The sequence below is a fragment of the Caretta caretta genome, chromosome 7 (genome assembly GCF_965140235.1).
Source record: "Caretta caretta isolate rCarCar2 chromosome 7, rCarCar1.hap1, whole genome shotgun sequence".
NCBI classification, from domain to species: Eukaryota; Metazoa; Chordata; order Testudines; family Cheloniidae; genus Caretta; species Caretta caretta.
Window position 1 is genome coordinate 92,506,099 of NC_134212.1, and position 7,810 is coordinate 92,513,908.

The window sequence follows — 7,810 nt, forward strand, 5'->3', positions numbered from 1 at the left end:
TATGTTAGATTTCCTTTTGTTTAATGGCTGGTAAAATACGCTGTGCTGGACGGAATGTATATTCCTGTTTTTGTGTCTTTTTGTAACTTAAGGTTTAGCCTAGAGGGATTCTCTGTTTTGAATCTGATTACCCTGTAAGGTATTTACCATCCTGATTTTACAGAGGTGATTCTTTTACCTTTTCTTTAATTAAAATTCTTCTTTTAAGAACCTGATTGATTTTTCATTGTTCTTAAGATCAAGGGTTTGGGTCTGTGTTCACCTGTACAAATTGGTGAGGATTTTTATCAAGCCTTCCCCAGGAAAGGGGGTGTAGGGCTTGGGGGTATATTTTGGGGGAGGAAGACATCTCCAAGTGGGCTCTTTCCCTGTTCTTTGTTTAAAACGCTTGGTGGTAGCAGCATAGGGTTCAAGGACAAGGCAAAGTTTGTACCTTGGGGAAGTTTTTAACCTAAGCTGGTAAGAATAAGGTTAGGTCCCCACATCTGTACCCTAAAGTTCAGAATGGGGAAGGAACCTTGACATGGTGGCAGAGGTGGGATCATTTTGAGGGTTTTGGTTTTTTTTAGATCATTTTGAGATCATTTTGAACCAGAAGCACAGCAGGATTTTAAAAGGTTTTGTAAAAGAGGATTGCAGCTGTAAATTCTGTGTCTCTGCCGGGGGGGGGGGGGTGGAGCAGCAGGCATAACAAAAGGATTCTTCTTTTTTGAGTTGGAGTTTTCTCTATCTAAAGGCAGGGTAGTTAACCTCCTGCAGGGAAATTCACAAGTTTTTCACAGACCTGAAGAGGGGTTGTTTTTTTTTTAAGCTAAGAGCAGCTAGAGGGTTTTCTGTCTATTTGCCTGGAGACAGAGGTGTTAGTTTTTTGTTTTTTTAAGGATTTTTCTGTAGGCTGAGAATAGCTATCAGAGAACATAGGTATCACATTAGGTATCACATTACAGCACAGCAAAATTTTACAAGCCAGGTTTTTTGGTTTTATTTTGTGGTTTTCTTTCTAACTCTCGGGTGTAAAGTTAGTTAAAAACAGAGAGGCTAGGATGACAGAAACCAAGGCACAACACAAACTGGAGTTAACCAGACTGGAGGCAGCGAAAGAGGCAGAAAAAGCCCAAGAGGCTGCCCACAGGAGAGCTATGGAGGCAAAGGAAAAAGAAATGGAGGCAAGGGGAAAAAAACTGGAGGAGAAGGAAAAAGAGAGGAAGCATGCACTGGAGATGGAGAAGGCAAAGGCTCGGCAGAATATACCGGATAACCCTAACTATCCTTCCCCAACAATCCAGAAATGAGAGCGACTATGTCCACAGTATGATGAATCCTGTGATATTGCTGAATATTTTCTCACCTTTGCGAGACTGTGCACACTCCATAAAATTCCTGAAGCTCACAAGATGACCACATTGGTTGCAAAATTGACTGGAAAGGTTCTGGACACATTGAATAAGATGCCTATTGATGAGGCTTCTAACTATAATAAATTCAAGGATTTGGTTTTAAAGCAATTTCAAGTTACACCTGAAACTTAGAGTAAAATGTAGAGCCCTTAAGAGAGGACCTAGACTAAGTAATGTGGCTTATATAAACCAGATGAAGGATCTATTAGATAAATGGGTCAAAGGAAGGGGTGTAACTAGCTTTGAAGGAATGTGTGATTTGATGACTCAGGAGCAATTCCTGAATATGTCCAAGGAGGATATAAAACAGTGTTTATGGGATAAGAAAATGGACTCAGTAGAAAGTCTTGCTTCTTATGCTGATCAATACGAGCAGTCCCAGACCGCCAGAGAAGCAGGGCAAACCGGAACAAAATGGGTGACGGGAGGAGAGAGAAACAACCATGGTCGCAGTTGGAGTGGATACCAGAAGGCACAACCTCAGACCACATCCTGCTACCGGGGGCAGCCCAAGGCCCCAACTACACCCCAAGGAACGCTCCAGACACTTATCGTCCCGCCACACCGTTCTCCAGCAACCCACCTCTCCCCCGTGACCCGTCAGCTGGACAATGTTTTAAATGTAACAAGCTGGGGCATGTAAAGCCCAACTGCCCCAAGAACCCCAACAGATTACAGTCCATTTCATTGGAATCACACCAGAGGTCCTCGGGCCCAGATACCTCTCAGATACCCTCGGAGCGGAGGGAAACTGTGAGTGTGAGCAGGAAGAAGGTCACCGCGTGGAGGGACACCGGAGCACAAGTGTTGACTATCCATGCTTCCTTAGTGGACCCCAATTTAATCAACCCAGAAGTCCAAGTGACGATTCAACCCTTCAAGTCAAACTCTTTTGACTTGCCTACAGCCAAGTTACCGGTCCAGTACAAGGGCTGGTCAGGAATGCGGACTTTTGCAGTCTATGATGATTATCCCATCCCCATGCTGTTGGGGAAAGACTTGGCCAATCTTGTGAAGCTAGCCAAGAGGGTGGGAATGGTCACCCGCAGCCAGGCTAAGCAAGCCATCACGCCTAGCTCTGTTCCGGAAACTTCTACCAGGACCCGGTCAGAGGTGATGGAACCGGACCCCATGCCAACGTCTGCAACAGCAGTAGTAGATCCAGTCACAGAGACCCAGACAGAGCCAGTCTCAGAACCGGAACCAGCGGAACAACCAGCACCAGAACCATTGCCAGCACCGAATCCAGCACTTGCAACCCCAACACCAGAGGGCCCCACCGAACCTGCACTGGCAGCAGCAGATAACCCTACACAAGAGGCTCAGCCAGAGCCTGAACCCCAACATACTGCACCAGCAGAGAGCGGTTCACAGTCAATGGAAACAGCCCCATCACCTGCATTGCTTCCAGAGGGACCAAGCCCAGATCCACAATCCAATGAAGAAATGATGTCTCCAGCATCAAGGGAACAGTTCCAGACTGACCAGGAAGCAGATGAAAGCCTCCAGAGAGCTTGGATGGCAGACCGGAGCAACCCACCGCCTCTCAGCTCTTCTAATCAATCCAGGTTTGTTGTAGAAAGAGGACTTTTATACAAGGAAACTCTTTCTGGTGGACACCAGGAAGACTGGCATCCTCAGAGACAGTTGGTAGTTCCAACTAAGTACTGGGTAAAGCTCTTGAGCTTAGCCCACGATCATCCTAGTGGCCATTCTGGGGGGAACAGAACCAAAGACCATTTGGGAAAGTCATTCCACTGGGAGGGAATGGGCAAGGATGTTTCTAGCTATGTCTGGTCTTGTGAGGTATGCCAAAGAGTGGGAAAACCCCAAGACCAGGTCAAAGCCCCTCTCCAGCCACTCCCCATCATTGAGGTTCCATTTCAGCGGGTAGCTGTGGATATTCTGGATCCTTTTCTGAAAAAGACACCCAGAGGAAAGCAGTACATACTGACTTTCATGGATTTTGCCATCCGATTGCTGGAAGCCATGCTGGGGTTAATAGGACCAAAGACCGTTTGAGAAAGTCATTCCACTGGGAAGGAATGGGCAAGGATGTTTCTAGCTGTGTCCAGTCTTGTGAGGTGTGCCAGAGGGTGGGAAAGCCCCAAGACCAGGTCAAGGCCCCTCTCCAGCCACTCCCCGTAATTAAGGTTCCATTTCAGCATGTAGCTTTGGATATTCTGGGTCCTTTCCCTAAGAAGTCACCTAGAGGAAAGCTATACATACTGACCTTCATGGATTTTGCTAAAAGCATGAGCCAGGCATTGGCAGATATTTTTGCCAGGGTAGGTTGGCCCTCAGACATCCTTATGGATTCGGGAACTAACTTCCTGGCATGGACCATGAAACATCTTTGGGAAGCTCATGAGGTGAAGCACTTGGTTGCCACCCCTTACCACCATCAAATGAATGGCCTAGTGGAGAAGTTTAATGGGACTTTGGGGGCCATGATACATAAATTTGTGAATGAGCACTCCAATAATTGGGGCCTAGTGTTACAGCAGTTGCTCTTTGCCTACAAGGCTGTACCACATCTCAATTTGGGGTTTTCGCCCTTTGAACTCATCTATGGCCATGAAGTCAAGGGGCCATTACAGTTGGTAAAGCAGTAATGGGAGGTGATTACATCTTCTCCAGGAACTAACATTTTGGACTTTGTAACCAACCTGCAAAACACTCTCTAGCCCTTGCTCGAGAAAACCTACAGGGTGGAAATGTCGTAGGATGGGCCATTTATGGTCCGAGAGTGCCTAGGAGCTGTTAATTACCTCATAATGTTCCCAGACCCTACCCTAAAACCTAAAATATACCATGTTAATTCTCTAAAGCCCTTTTATTTCCAAGAAATCAAGGTTCTCCAGCTTACAGCCCAGGAGAGAAACAAAGCTAAGTGGCCTGAAGGAGTCTACTATGAAGGAAAAAGCAACGGTGGCATAGAAGAGGTGAGCCTTTCCATGACCCTTGGGCAAAAGCAGTGACAGCAAATCCAGGAGCTGTGCACCAGCTTCGCGCCAATGTTTTCAGCCACCCCAAGATGGACAGGTGATGCTCGCTCACTCCATTGGCACAGGTGATGCTCACCCAATTAGAGCCCAACCCTATCAGATGGCTCCTCAAGCCAAAACCGCAATAGAAAGGGAGATCAAGGATATGTTACAGATGGGTGTAATTGCTCCTCTGAGAGTGCATGGGCCTCTCCAGAAGTTCTGGTTCCCAAACGAGATGGGGAAATCCGCTTTTGTGTGGACTACCGTAAGCTAAATGTTGTAACTTGCCCAGACAACTATCCAATGCCACACACAGATGAGCTATTGGAAAAACTGGGATGTGCCCAATTCATCTCCACCTTAGACTTAACTAAGGGGTACTGCTAAGTGCCACTAGATGACCCAGCCAAGGATAGGTCAGCCTTCATCACCCATGTAGGACTGCATGAATTTAATGTGCTCCCTTTCGGACTGTGAAATGCACCTGCCACCTTCAAGAGACTGGTAGGTAGCCAGTTTGGGGAATTTGGAGTCGCCTACCTTGACGATGTGGCTGTATTCTCAGATTCATGGGCAGAACACCTGGAACACCTCCAAGCTGTCTTCCAGCGCATAAGGGAGGCAGGATTAACCGTTAAAGCCAAAAAATGTCAAATAGGCTTAAACAGAGTAACGTACCTTGGACACCAGGTGGGTCAAGGAACTAGCAATCCCCTACGGCTAAAGTAAATGCTATCCAAAATTGGCCTGTCCCTAAGTCAAAGAAGCAGGTCCAATCCTTCTTGGGCTTGGCCAGGTATTACAGACAATTTGTACCACACTACAGCCAAATCGCCACCTCACTGACCGACCTAACCAAGAAAAAACAGCCAGATGCAGTTCAGTGGACTGAGAAGTGTCAGAAAGCCTTTAACCAGCTTACATCTGACCGTATACGAAGGGCCCTGGGCTTTGACCAACCTTTAGTCATAACCATAGATGCATCTGAGTGTAGCAGCAGTTTTAATGCAGGAAGGACCAGATCAACAATTCCATCCTGTCATGTTTTTCAGCAAAAAAATTTCTGAGAGGGAAAGCCATTGGCCAGTCTCAGAAAAAGAATGTTACGCCATTGTGTATGCTCTGGAGAAGCTACGCCCAGACATTTGGGGATGGTGTTTCCACCTGCAGACTGACCATGCTGCACTGAAGTGGCTTCACACAGTCAGAGAAACTAACAAAAAAATTCTTCGGTGGAGTTTAGCTCTTCAAGACTTTGGTTTTGAAATATAACACATTTGAGGAGCCTCTAACAAAGTGGCTGATGCACTCTGTTTCATTGAATCTCCTGATGCAAATTTTTTTGAAATTTTCGAAATGAAAATTTGAGTTTTTCCATTTCAAATGACTTTTCATTTTGAAATATAAGCCAGTTAGACCAAAAAAAGTGATTTTGAAAAAGAAAAGGTCACAATCAAGACAAAATATACTTTGGTTTTTGGGTTTGTGAACATTTTTGAGATTTGTACTTTTCAGGATGAGAGAAAAAATTCAAACTCTCAAATATATGAAAAGGTTTCCCTCCCAGCTCTCTTCACAAGTACAGATAAAGTCAAATCTATTTACTTTCAAAATATTGATTGCTATTGGTGTTAAGTGCTTTTGAAAGGTGGTTCAGGCACTTAAAACCTTAATTCCCACTGATTTTGAATGAGACTTTGCCTAAGGGCTTGTCTACACATACAGCGGTGCAGCGCAGTGCACTGTTGCAGGGCTTCTGATGAAAACCCTCTATGCCGATGGGGGAGAGGCTCCCGTCGGTCTAATAAAACCACCTCCGCGAGAGGCAGTAGCTATGTTGGTGGGAGAAGCTCTCCCGCTGACATAGCACTGTGCACACCAGCGCTTATATCAGTGTAACTTATGTTGCTCAGGGAGGTGGTTTATTCACACCACTGAGTGACATAAGTTATGCCAACAAAAGCTGTAGTGTAGACATAGCCTTAGTCACTTCTGAAAGCAAGACTGCGGCCTGATTTACACTAGAAAATTAGGTTGGTTTAACAAGATTGGTCAGGGGTGTGAAAAATCCACACCCCTGAGCAGTATTGTTAAGCCGACCATAATCCCTGTGTAGACAGCACTAGATTGACAGATGAATCCTTTCATCACCCTAGCTACTGCCTCTTGGGGAGGTAGATTGCCTACATCAATGGGGAATCCCTCCCATCTGCGTAGGTAGTCTCTACACTGAAACACTACAGCTCTTAAAAATTTTGCTGTGTTTTTTAAGAGTTTGAATGATAAAAGTAGTAATTGAAGCTCTGGCTTTGTATCAATGACAACACAAATTTAATCTTATTTTTTTTCTCAAGAGACTAAGTATTCTCTAATATAGGATTTTTAATACAAGTCTGAATATTTGTACTGTAGCATTCAATTTAAAAATAAAAATGCCATCAAGAGTCTTCCTGCATGTTAGTCACAATTTGATTAATAACTATAATTGGTTTTACAGCCTGGAGATTATCAATCAGCTAAATTTTTTAGGAATATACATTTATTTTCTATACCGGTTCTTTTGGTTTTGTACACATTACTGGACAAATATTCTGATTTGAAATAGTGCCTTCTGAACTTTACTTATCAGTAATCCTTATTAGTACTATTTATATTATACTAGGAGATGTTGCTATTTAAGCCTTTCCACTGGCTTGTTTGCAAAAATAATTCACTAGTATCAAACACTGCATTTGATGTCCCACAAATAGCTGTGCAGGTGTTCCAATACTCATTTTTAGCTCCTACCTTAGAGACCAAGTATTTCCACTCTTCTGACAAGTCATCTAACATACTAACGGTCTAAAAATAATGAGTGTGTTGCTTTCCAAATGAGTCAGCTGGCAGAGATTATTCCAGGTTTGCCAACGGACAAAAGAAACTATCTGCTGCATAAACTATGGGGATTCTCCACTTAACCCCAGCATGCCCCTTATGCAGGTGTTTGCAAGAGGGTTGTGCAAGGCAGTAATGGCTGTCCTTTGAAATGATTGCATGGGGGGGGGGGAGGAATTCTCACCTGGCCAGCTAATGGGCTTTCATAGTCCCTCTGTGCATTTCAGTGTTGTGATAGGGAGAATCCCTCACACAGTATAGAACCTCCCCCATATGGCTTTTATAATGCCCAGAACAATGAGGCCTTGATCTGATGTCTAATACAGGGATGCAGTCTAATAGTCTCTGGCTCTTATACTGACATGGTACCAACATTGTACTGTTCAGTACCCTCTCACTATAAATAGTGGCAGTTTCCTCGAGAAAAAGAGGATTCTGAAAAGACTCTAGTATGCTAACTAGCCTGAAAAAAAATTCACTCTGAAGATTTTATATTCTTATTACTGTTAAGGAAACTTCAGTAACATTCATCATTATTCAAGAATACAG